Below are 13,501 nucleotides of genomic sequence, written 5' to 3' on the forward strand. Positions count from 1 at the left end.
ATAAAGCAGGAAAAAAATTCAAGTGAGGTGAAACAGCAAAAAAGCGCACTTCCGCATTTTTTATTATTTACAGCGTTCATTTTATGATAATAATGACCCAGCAATATTAGTCTCCAGGTCAGTAAGATTATGCAGACACTAAACATGAATAGTTTTTGTTTTATTTAAGTGATGAAAAAAAATCTGAAATTTGTAAAAATAAATTTTGCTTGTAAAGCTATTTTCAGAGAACCGTAAAGTTTTCAATTTTCAGGTTACGAAGCTACACTTCTGCTCAAAAGTTTACATACCCTGGCAGAATTTTTCCTTTCTTGGCCTTGTTTCAGAGAATATGAATGATAACGAAAAAACTTTTTCTCCACTCATGGTTATTGGTTGGGTCTCCTGACCTCAATATCATTGAGCCACTCTGGGGAGATCTCAAGTGCGCAGTTCATGCTAGACAGCCCAGGAATTTACAGGAACTGGAGGCTTTTTGCCAAGAAGAATGGGCAGCTTTACCATCTGAGAAAATAAAGAACCTCATCCACAACTACCACAAAATACTTCAAGCTGTCATTGATGTTAGAGGGGGCAATACACGCTATTAAGAACTGGGGTATGTGAACTTTTGATCAGGGTCATTTGGATGTTTTTGGTTGTCATTACGATTTAAAAAGAGAAAGCACAGTAGTTTGACAATAAATGGCTTCACCCAACCAATAACCATGAGTGGAGAAATTTTTTTTTGTTATCATTCATATTCTCTGAAACAAGGCCAAGAAAGGAAAAATTCTGCTGGGGTATGTAAACTTTTGAGCACAACTGTATGTGAGGGCTTCTTAATGTTTTTATTAATGTAATTTTGAGGTATATACAATGCGTTGATCTTTTTACTTATTACTTTTTTTGTGTTGTTGCAGCGGCCATAAACCCGCAATTCTGTAGTTTTTTTTTTCACGTTACGCCATTTACTGATTGGATTAATTTATTTCATCCATTGTATGGTAAAATGACCTGGAAACCTGATTATTTGGTTCTATGCGATTACAACAATAACAAGCGTACATCAATTTTTTTTCCTTCAGCAGGCCCCCGGCTGTCTTGGTAACACATCAGTGCCCTTTGATAATGTCTCGAGTGGCCGTTGGGAGCACCAGCAACTGCTCCATTTCAATATTGCTGTCAGATAGTGACAGCGGATTCTAAATGGTTAACAAAACAGCCATGGCTGGAGCCCAGCTCCGGTACCAGCTGTTAAACACAGATGCCAGCTGTGTAACATAGCTGGTAACACCTGCCTATCTCTGTCCAGGACATTTATTCACATCCTAATGCAGGAATATCAACACAATCCAGAAACGCTGCCGTCTTCTCTGTATCAAGCTCATTTAAAATGGATTGGGGCAAAATGGGAACTTGTTCATTGGTCAGATGAATCAGAATTTTAAATTCTTTATTGAAACCACAGGCACCGTGTCGTGTGGACTCAAGAGGAGAGGACCATCCATCTTGTTACTAGCGCATAGTTAAGAAGCCTGCACCTATGATGGTATGAGGTTGCATTAGTTCTTATGACATGGGCAGATTACACATCTTGGAGGCACTATCAATGCTGAGCATTATATAGAGGTTATCAAACAGCATATGCTCCATCCAGACAACTTCTATTTCAGGAAAGGTCTTCTATGTTTCAGCAAGACAATACTGAATCGCATACTGCATCCATCACAACATCATGGCTTCACAGAAGAAGAGTTCGGGTGAGGAACTGGCCGCCTGCAGTCCAGACCTGTCACCAATAAAAAACATTTGGCGCATTATGAAACAAAAAATCCAGCAAAGACCCTGGCCTATGGTGCAGCTAGAATCCTACATCAGACAAGAATGGGACAATATTCCTCTCTCGAAACGTCAGCATTTTGTCTCCTCAAGTGCCAGACGTTTACAGACTGTTGTAAAAAGAAGAGGTGCTACGCAATGGTAGACATGACCAAGGCCCAACTTTTTTGAGATATGTTGCTGCTATCAATATTTAAATCAGTTACCGTATTTTTTGGATTATAAGACACATTTTTTTTCCCCAAAATTTTTATTATAATCCAAATGTAGATTACCAGGGGGGAAAGGCTGCGGTGGAGTGGTGTCCCAGGAGGCAGGGTCGCTGCTGCAGGAAGCTGGGTGCGGCGGCAGGAGTGGGGCACTGCAGTCTCGCAGTGCCGAATACCCCTTCCTCCCAGCTCGGGACCCGCAGAATTGTCCCTCGCTTCTTGCAGCAGCGACCCTGCCTCATGGGATACCCCCCGTTAAGCTACCATAGACGAACCACTATTTTACTTTAATTTTTTTTCCATTTTCCTCCCCAAAAATTGGGGTGCGTCTTATGTTCCAGTGCATCTTGTAGTCCACAGAGTACGGTAATTCTTTTAAATTGAAATAGAGAAATGTCTATTGTTCAACCTCTTACATGTCTTTTATTTTCTGCTGTGAATAAAATATGGCAATAAGAGATTTCCAAATCATTGTATTCTTGTTTTCTGTACATTTTAGTAGCGTCCATGCCAACTGTTTTGGATTCGGGGGTCAATATATTTATATCACCCTTTTTGATTTTTCTTTTTTTTTACAGTGATACTTACATTAGATACTTTGTTGCAGACAAGTTCTTTAAAACAGGACACAGTCATCTATTTTACACCTAAATAATAGGCAGCCTAAATTTAGAGTGAAGCCTATTAAATGAGGCTAGTGGTAACATATGTGAAAGCTCATAAAAAAATCATTACACTGTAAGCACATAATTTTCATAAAAAAATATTCTGCATCTTTGGATGAAAAATGATGGTTCCTACTTTTATTGGACATTTTGGTTAACCAGTTTATTACTGCTGCTGAGCAATAAAACTATATAGTAAATGCAGTTTATAAAAAAATGTCTCAGTGGTTTCAATTGTTGACTCGTAGCAGTTGGGTCTTGAATTGCAATTATATGTACCCATGTTAGGGCTATACAATAGTATACTTGCTGTAGTAAATTACATGTCATTGCAGTCATCTATAGAATCCCTGTTGGGGTCATTGTACTCTCATGAAGGTTTGAATTGTTTGTGACTGATCTATAAATCAGGTGGTGATCCTAAAGTGTAGAATCAGGCATCATCCTTACAGCAAAGCCTATATTGCAGCATGCAATGGAGAATACCAACATGGTATGCAAGGAAGACTCGTTCTATGCCTCTCTAGATGAAGATGTGTCACCCTGGCCTGGATGCCACAAATGTTTAATAAAACTGTGTCTGAGAGCAAGGGGGAGGTTCCCTGGTTAGGGGCCATTAGCATGCAGCACCTCCTGTCCCAGGCCAGTAGGGGGAGCAGGCTGCCCCTATAAAAGCTGGAACTTGGAGCAGGGTTAGGGAGAACTGGACGACCTGTCTCTGAAGTGAGAGGCGTCCCAGAGAAGAGAGAGTCAGTTCAGCTGTAGCTGAGGAGGTCGTGTGGCGGTAGAGGAGCCACGAGCCAGGGACGGAAGGCAAGCTGAGCCTGTCCTGGCTGAGAGAGAAACTGATCTACCGGTCTTTGGTGTCCGAGGCTGTTAGGATTCCAAGTCCTACAGCAAATAACCAGCCCGCAGGGGATTGTATGTCCCTTGGCCTAAGAAGCCCGGAGGTTCGGCCACAGCAGAAGGGACCAGCCAAGCTGCACCAGGCCAAGAGTAGAAAGGGACCCAAGTTGCAAGCCATACGGGCGAGAAGACACGGAGAGCTCAGGAACGTGGGCTGTTACACCACGAGGAGGGAAATAGCCAGAAAGAGCGCAGAGAGCACGGTAGGCCTACACCCTCACCCTGACCAGGAGGGCTTCCCACTTGTTCTCAGACATCCAGGCCCCCTCCTAGCCGGGACTGTTTTTTGGGTCGTCTCACCTGTTCCAATAAAGACCCTGAACTGTTCAAGAGGCCTCCGTTTCCTGGCTATTGCGATCGGAATCATCCCCTCCATCATCCACCTACACTGCCCTGGGGCTACACTCCTCCCGTGGGGAGTTATACTACTCAGTGCTGCACACTTACATCTGCCCCAGCGGTCTGCACTGCAGCGGCGGTTATCCCTGACCACAATCCACGGGTGGCGTAGTCGGAACTTCCCGTACATATATCAAAAGACGGTTCCCCTTTAAGCCTGACACCCTGAGCACGGGACCGGGTCACCACTACTACTCCCCATCCGCATCCAGAGGCCCGGCCCTGAGTACCCCACGGCCCAGGGGGCGAGTCAGCTTTCTGGCGTAGTCGGCAGGATTGTGACCAACCCGCCACAAACGGGTATTGCGTGCCTGGAAAAGACTTCATACTTACATGAAAAAAAATAGGTTTCCCGCCATCCGGAGCCGTTTCCCGCCATCTTCAGCCGTTTCCCGCCATCCTCAGCCGTGTTCCCACCATCGGACGCCATCTTCAGGACGCCGCGCGGGAAGAAGAGGGGCATGGACGTACAAACCGCGCGAGACCTGAAGCCCCGCCCTACGCACCGATGCTGCGCAAGGTCCTGGAAGGAGAGAGAGCGACGCTGATGTCACCAGGACGCGACGCAAGGTCTTCGCCCGGAGCAGCACCAGCGGAGCCGCGGCCTACGGAAGAGGATCAACGGAAGGTAGGCCACACTTAACTAGGGGGGAAGAAGATGTCGGAAGCGGAGGCGCCCACTACCACCAGCGTGGCTGCAGCAGCGGTGATGCCGTTCTCCATACCTTACATCCCCGGAGCGGCCTGGCTGCCCAAGTATTCAGGGGAGCCTCATGCATTAACTGACTTTAAGGAAAGGCTGTACAGTTTATTCCAAGTTTATCCCCTGACAGAAGAACAGAAAATCAGTATACTGACAGGGCAGTTAACTGGCGCAGCCCAGCGGGAGGTAAAGTCATGGCCCGCTAAGGAGAAAAAGACTGTAAAGGATATTCTGGCCTGGCTGCGGGGTACCTTTGATACACGTACCTCCGCTGAAATTAAAATGCGGTTCTACGGATGTAAACAGCGCACACAGGACAGCATCAGAGACTATACCCTAAATTTGCAGGAAGCCTTGAGAGCCATCAAACAAGCTGACCCTGGCAGCGTGCAGGATACAGATAAGCTATTAACAGAACAGTTCATAGAAGGTCTGCTGTCTAGCGCCCACAGAACCCAGCTGCGCCTCATGTTCTTTCAAAACCCTGGTCTAACCTTTGCCCAATTCAAGGACAGGGCCATAAGGGTGCTCCGTGAACCTGCACCAAGTGGCGCTTTAAACCCCCGGCGCCCTGCTCTCACCTATCACCAGGAGGCGGCGCCCTCTTCTATGGACTCTGTGGGGGCCGATGCACAAGCCCTGAACCAAGCCCCATCGAAAGATCTGCACCACCAAGTCCAGGAGCTGACCAGGAGCGTCGCGGCGTTGACCAGGACCGTCCAGGCGTTACAAGTGGATCCGTCAAGACCCATCGAGTTGGCTTCAAGTCCGGAGGATGTCCCGTGGCGTCGACAGAGGAGGACCCCGTCGTTCCGAGGGAGGCCCACAGACCGCTACGCAGAGGATGGACAGCCCATTTGCCGTCGATGCAGCCAGCCTTGACACATTTCCAGGTACTGTAATTTAAACGAGTCCAACCTGGGGCAGAGGGCCAACCCCCAGGCATAAGATCACCAGGCCCTTACAATTGGCATAATAAGTACGTCGGGGGGCGCCCGGTTTTACCCGTGGTGCTGGACGGTATCCCCATGAGTGCCTTGCTGGATACCGGGTCGCAAATAACTACTATCCCTTATGTACTTTTTAAGCAGTATTGGACTGATGCTGATATAACACGGTATCCAGACAATGACTTGAGCATCATCGCCAATAATGGCTTGCCCGTGCCGCAGATGGGGTTCAAAGAGATGACCATTAAGATTGGTAAAGTTGAACTGTCGGCACAGGGGGTGATTATTGTGGACATTGACCGTTATGAAAGTCACCCTAAAATAACTGTGGGTACTAACGTGATTGAAAATTGTCTTTCAGAGATAATTGTAATTTTACAGCAGGTGGCAGTGAATGCTAGTTCCAGCCAACAGAGAGTCCTCAACAAAGAGATAAAGGCTCTGATGAGATGGCAGCAGGTAGAACTGTCTGGTGGTGAGATCGGTAGCGTAAGAATGAGTGACCCGTTCCCCATTTCCATGCCTCCCAAAAGTGAAATGATGATCTGGTGTCGGACTGCAATCGGGTTGAGAGGCAGAGACTACCAAGCCATGGTAGAACCCGTGTACTCAGACAGCAGGCCCACCATTTTGACAGCCTGGGGGGTGGTTGATGTCCATCATGGGAGGGTGCCCGTTCGCATTCTCAACTTTGGGGAGAAGGAGGTACACTTACCCAGGTACGCTACACTTGCCAAACTGTTTGCTGTTGAGCACAAAGCTATCAGGGCCGTGGAACCTTTGCCTCCATCTCCACAGGCGGAGGGTAATGGCTCCCAGAAACAAAAGGAGGACTGGTGCCAGAAACTCCATGTGGGTGCTGACTCCACTCTCCTGCACCAAAAACAAGGAGTCTACCGAGTGGTTCAGGAGTATGAGAGAATTTTTAGTAAGCACCCGCTAGACTTCGGCCGAGTAAAGGGAGTAGAACACCACATCCCCATGGGGAGCCACCCACCAATGAAAGAGAGGCACAGACCTGTACCCCCTGCACATTATCAGAACGCAAAGGGCATGCTGAGAGAAATGAAAGAAGCTGGGGTCATTAGAGATAGCTGTAGCCCCAGGGCAGCCCCCTTGGTTCTGGTAAAAAAGAAAGACGGTACCATGAGAATGTGCGTGGACTATAGGCAAATCAGTCGTATCACCCATAAAGACGCGTATCCGTTACCTAGGATAGAGGAGTCCTTGGCAGCCCTAAAATCAGCTAACTTCTTCTCTACTTTGGACCTTACTAGCGGGTACTGGCAGGTTCCTGTGGCAGAGGCTGACAAGGAGAAGACCGCCTTCACCACCCCGATGGGATTGAGCGAATTCAACTGTATGCCCTTCGGGCTCTGCAATGCACCAGGGACCTTCCAGTGGCTGATGGAATGCTGTCTAGGGCACCAAAACTTCGAGACGGTCCTACTTTACCTGGACGACGTGATTGTCTATTCGAAGACCTACGAGGACCATCTAAAACACCTGGCAGAGGTGTTCGAAGCCCTGGCAGGCTATGGCCTGAAGGTGAAACCTTTAAAGTGTCACCTGTTGTCCAGTACCTAGGGCACGTGGTGAGTGCAGAAGGAGTAGCCCCCGACCCTGACAAGGTCACAGTAATCAAGAGCTGGCCAAGCCCCTCAAACATCAAAGAAGTGAGGCAGTTCCTCGGGTTGGTAGGCTACTACCGAAGGTTCATCCCCGGGTTCACTAAGATGGCAGCTCGAATGCAGGACCTCCTGATAGGTCAATCCAAATCCAGAAGTCAAAAGCCACCCTTCAAGTGGGACAAGCCGGAAGGGGAGTCCTTCCGCCAGTTGAAGATGGCCCTCACGGGGGATGAGATCCTGGCCTACCCCGATTATGGCCAGCCTTTTATCCTCCACACAGACGCCAGTAATGTGGGGCTGGGAGCCGTACTGTCACAAAACCAACAGGGCAGAGAAAGGGTGATCGCGTATGCCAACCGGAAGCTGAGGCCCACTGAAAGAAACCCGGAGAATTACAGCTCCTTCAAGCTAGAATTCTTGGCAGTGGTGTGGGCCGTCACAGAACGGTTTAAGCATTACCTGGCCTCCGCAAAGTTCACCGTGTACACGGACAACAATCCGTTGACACACCTGGACAATGCAAGACTAGGTGCCCTAGAGCAGCGGTGGATGGCGCGACTCTCGAATTATGACTTCACGATCAAGTACCGGGCAGGCAGAACCAATACCAACGCTGGCGCCCTATCAAGAATGCCTCACTTACCTGACGGAGGCGAAGACCCAGAAGAGCTGGAGGAGGTAGAACTCCCTGCGTTTCACCGGTATGGAGCCACTCAATACTCCCACCGCGTGAAGGAGGAAGACTTAACAACCATCCTGATCAATCCCCTACCTCACCACAGCTGGGCCGAGACCCAAGATAGTAAACCTGCAATCCGCATGGTGAAAGACCTGCTGACCCGGGAAGATGCCCGTCTAGATCTGGATGCTCCAGAGGAAGTCAAGCAGCTATGGAAAGAGGAGAGCAGGCTGTTCCTCTATGAAGGTAAGCTGTGCAGAAGACTCGTCAACCACCGGACGCACGAGCTGACCTGGCAAGTATTGGTCCCAAGGCGAGATGCAGCTATGGTCCTGGAGGCTTACCATGACAGAGCGGGGCACTTCGGCTGGAAGAAACTGGAGTTCCTGCTAAGAGGAGTAGTGCAGAGACTGTGGCCCTTGTAATCTAAGGAGGAAGGACCGCACCAGCCCGAAGACACCCTTGAGGCCCATCGTCACCAAGCAGCCTCTTGAGCTAGTAGCTCTGGACCACGTCAAATTGGCTCCAATCCGGTCAGGATACGTTTATGCCCTGACAATCGTGGACCACTATTCCCGATTTCTAGTGGTGGTCCCTGTAAAAGACTTGACAGCTCAAACGGCGGCCAGAGACTTCCAGTAATACTTCTGCCGCCCACACGGGTATCCGGAACAGGTCCTGACAGACCAGGGTCCAGCGTTCGAGGCTGAAATCTTCCAAGAGTTCTGCAACCTCTATGGCTGAAAGAAGATTCGGACAACGCCTTACCACCCACAAACCAACGGGATGTGTGAGAAAATGAACAATATAGCCATTGATCTCCTGAAGACGTTGCCCCTGGAGGAACGCAGCCTGTGGCCAGAAAAACTGCCGGACCTGATAGACTTATACAACCATATCCCGGTGAATGCTACAAACTGCACCCCGGCTTACCTGATGCGAGCCAGACCAGGTAAGCTGCCCATAGACCTGGAGATGGGAGTTCTAACACCCGAGGACACCTCCCCAGATGCAGACTGGGATACGGAAAGGCGACTGCAGTACAAGAAGGTACAGGAGAGTGTGGAGAAGAGCCTGGCCCAGGTGAGAGAAAGGCAAGAGAGACTCTTCAACCAACACGCCCCTGCTGGTCCCCTAGAACCTGGTGAGCGGGTCCTGAAGCGAAAGAGAAGGCTACACAAGCTGGACGACCAGTGGGAAAGGGAACCCTACACAGTACTGCAGTCTGATCACGACAACCCGAAGGTGTGCGTGATCACCAAGGATGGAGGAGAAACCACTAATACCGTCTCCAGAGACCACCTAAAAAGGTGCCCCGAGCAACTACAGAGTGCAGAAGAGGATCAAAGTGACCTTGAACCCGCAGAGGACAAGGAAGAGATGATCAGCACAGTTCTTGGGGAGTTCCCTCAGTCCTGGACTCGAATAAACGATGCCATAGTAGTTCCCGTCCTGCATTTCCTGCAACCAATTCAGCAACAACCTACACTAGAGCGGGAAGGAGAAGAGGAACAAGCAGCCCCAGAGGTAGAAGAGCCTGTACCAGCAGCCCAGGAGAGTCAACCCTCTGCTGACAGTGAGCCTGCCATGCCTGCGGTAAGCCAAAGGACCCGCAGACAGCTGCCTGCCCTGCCTGTAAGTCTAGCCAGTAACTGCACCCCGAGGGCTAGTGAGAAAAGCCAGGTTAGACCACCACCAGACAGTGGGTTACGTAGGTCAACCCGGAGCACAAAGGGGCAAATACCAGCTCGCTGGAGAGTGTAGGGTGTGATAGCAAATGTAAATAGCCTGCAAAATGTTGAATTGTTTAAAATGTAATTGCATGACCAGTAACTACGCATTTTCTCAGTTTCTTTCAGTTAATACACGGACTAGCAGGTTATGAATAGAGATGAGCGGTGTTCGACTAGAACTGTTCGCCAATCTCAAATTCGAGCTGTTTTGGGCGGTGTTCGAGTTGTTCGACGAACCCGAACGATTTGCAAAAAATTCGGCTGTTCGAGGTTATGTTCGATAACTGTTCGTGCACCAAAAGCGTGTCCTGCATGTCTGGCGCTATTTAGAGCACCAATCATGCAGGGATTGTCTGCCACTCACTGTAATGCCACAGCCATGGTGGTTGTGGCATTACAGTGATTGCCCAAATTGATGGGAACAGTGCCAACAGTGAAACATGAAAAGCCGGCAATTCAGCAGCGGCATACACCTGTACCCGACAATTTATAACAGAAAGAATAGAGCTTCACACATAGATTAGATAGATATAAACATGTCAGCCACATATATATGAAGTACAGTGATAGTGCTGCTTACTGTACTTGTCATTTAGCGTAAAGGATTTATCAAAAAAAATAATAGTGTTTTCATGCACCGTCTCTTTAAAAAAGCCGGCCGGCAATTCAGCATCTGTACCTGACAATTTATAACAGACAGAATAGAGCTTCACACATAGATTAGATAGATAGAAACATGTCAGTCACATATATAAGAAGTACAGTGATAGTGTTGGTTACTGTACTTGTCATTTAGTATTAAAATAAAGGATTTATTATTAAAAAAATTGGCGTGGGGTTCCCCTTAATTTTAGGCTCTAGCGGAGGTTAAGCAGACGGCTGGGGCAGATGTTTGAAGCCTGGGAAGGGGGTAATACCCACGGAGCTTCCCAGGCTACTAATATCAGCCCCCAGCTGAATACATAGCCTTTACTAGCTATTAAAATGGGGGACCCCCCAAAAAAATGACGTGGGGTCCCCCCTAATTTAATAGCTAGCAAAGGCTAGGCAGACAGCTGGAGGCTGATATTAATAGCCCAGGAAGGGAGCCATGAATATTGGCCCCCTCCCAGGCTAGAAACACCAGCCGTCAGCCACCCCAGAAATGGCGCATTCATAGGATGCGCCAATTCTGGCACTTAGCCTCGCTCTTCCACGCTGCCCTGGTGCGGTGGCAGGGGGTAATAGGGTTGGGGTTGATGTCAGCTTATAATGCCAGCTGACATCAAGCCCAGGTTAGTAATGGAGAGGCGTCTATAAGACACCCCCATTACTAACCCCATAGTCAAAGTTAAAAAAAACACAAACACCCAGAATAAAGTCCTTTAATTGAAATAAAGACACAATCCTTTATTGTTCTAAATTAAACCATACTTACCGTCACGCCCATTCCAGCTGAAGCCAACGATCTCCTGCAATAAAAGAAAAATAATAAAGCAACCTCATCCTTACCTTTCCATGGTTCCCACGACAGCTTCAGCTCTGCTACATCGAGATGACAGGCTGGACCGCAGCAGAACGCTGCCATCCAGCCTGTCATCCCGCAGACACTGAGAAGCGCAGGCTTGCTTGCGCTGCTCAGCGTCTCTCTGTGACGACATCCAGATGAGCCGAGTTCATGTCCAATGAACTCGGCTCACCTCATGCACGTCACTGACAGCGTGGGAAAATTCTCACGCTGAAGCGGTGAGTGCAGGAGAATTCTCCCACGCTGTCAGTGACGTGCATAAGGTGAGCTCATGTCCAATGAACTCAGCTCACCTCCTGCACGTCACTGACAGCGTGGGAGAATTCTCCTGCACTCAGCGCTTCAGTGTGAGAATTCTCCCACGCTGAAGCGCTGAGTGCAGGAGAATTTTCCCACGCTGTCAGTGACGTGCATGAGGTGAGCCGAGTTCATTGGACATTAACTCGGCTCATCTGGATGCCCTCACAGAGAGACACTGTGGAGCGCAAGCAAGCCTGCGCTTCTCAGTGTCTGCGGGATGACAGGCTGGATGGCAGCGTTCTGCTGCGGTCCAGCCTGTCATCTCGATGTAGCAGAGCTGAAGCTGTCATGGGAACCATGGAAAGGTAAGGATGATGTTGCTTTATTATTTTTCTTTTATTTCAGGAGATCGTTGGCTTCAGCTGGAATGGGCGTGATGGTAAGTATGGTTTAATTTAGAACAATAAAGAATTGTGTGTTTATTTCAATTAAGGGACTTTTTCTGGGTGTTGTGTTTTTTTTAAATACTTTACTAGAAATTCATGGTGGTCATGTCTAATATTGGCGTGACCCCATGAATTTCGGGCTTAGGGCCAGCTGATAATGCCAAGCTGGCCCTAACCCCTTTATTACCCAGTGAGCCACCGCATCAGGGCCCTGGATGAGTTGGGTACAGCGCCAGAAGATGGCGCTTCTATGAACGCGCCATTTTCCGGGGTGACTGCGGACTGCAATTTGCAGCGGGGGTGGCCCAGAAAGCTTGGGCCTCCCTGCGCTGCGGATTCCAGCCCCCAGCTGCCTAGTTGTACCTGGCTGGACACAAAAACAGGGCGAAGCCCCACGTCAATTTTCTTTAAATTATTTCATGAAATAATTAAGAAAAAAAGGGCTTCCCTATATTGTTGTGTCCGGCCAGGTACAAATAGGTAGCTGGTGGATGGGGGCAGCCCGTTCCTGCCTGCTGTACCTGGCTGGACACAAATATAGGGCGAAGCCCCACGTCAATTTTTTTTAAATTATTTCATGAATTTCCTGAAATAATTTAAAAAAAAGTACGTGGGGCTTCGCCCTATTTTTGTGTCCAGCCAGGTACAACTAGGCAGCTGGGGGCTGGAATCTGCAGCGCAGGGAGGCCCAAGCTTTCTGGGCCCCCCCCGCTACAAATTGCAGTCCGCAGCCACCCCGGAAAATGGCGCGTTCATAGAAGCGCCATCTTCTGGCGCTGTACCCAACTCATCCAGGGCCCTGGTGCGGTGGCTCACTGGGTAATAAAGGGGTTAGGGCCAGCTTGGTATTATCAGCTGGCCCCAAGCCCAAAATTCATGGGGTCACGCCAGTATTAGACATGACCGCCATGAATTTCTAGTAAAGTATTTAAAAAAAACACAACACCCAGAATAAAGTCCTTTAATTGAAATAAAGACACAATTCTTTATTGTTCTAAATTAAACCATACTTACCATCACGCCCATTCCAGCTGAAGCCAACGATCTCCTGTAATAAAAGAAAAATAATAAACCAACCTCATCCTTACCTTTCCATGGTTCCCACGACAGCTTCAGCTCTGCTACATCGAGATGACAGGCTGGACCGCAGCAGAACGCTGCCATCCAGCCTGTCATCCCGCAGACACTGAGAAGCGCAGGCATGCTTGCGCTCCTCACTGTCTCGCTGTAACGGCATCCAGATGAGCCGAGGTCATGTCCAATGAACTCGGCTCACCTCATGCACGTCACTGACAGCGTGGGAAAATTCTCACGCTGAAGTCCTGAGTGCAGGAGAATTCTCCCACGCTGTCAGTGATGTGCATGAGATGAGCTCATGTCCAATGAACTCAGCTCACCTCCTGCACGTCACTGACAGCGTGGGAAAATTCTCCTGCAATCAGCGCTTCAGCGTGAGAATTTTCCCACGCTGTCAGTGACGTGCATGAGGTGAGCCGAGTTCATTGGACATGAACTCGGCTCATCTGGATGTCGTCACAGAGAGACGCTGAGCAGCACAAGCAAGCCTGCGCTTCTCAGTGTCTGCGGGATGACAGGCTGGATGGCAGCGTTC

This window comes from Phyllobates terribilis, unplaced genomic scaffold (assembly GCF_046119375.1).
Source record: "Phyllobates terribilis strain yellow unplaced genomic scaffold, ASM4611937v1 Scaffold_5__5_contigs__length_657084704, whole genome shotgun sequence".
Taxonomy (NCBI): domain Eukaryota; kingdom Metazoa; phylum Chordata; class Amphibia; order Anura; family Dendrobatidae; genus Phyllobates; species Phyllobates terribilis.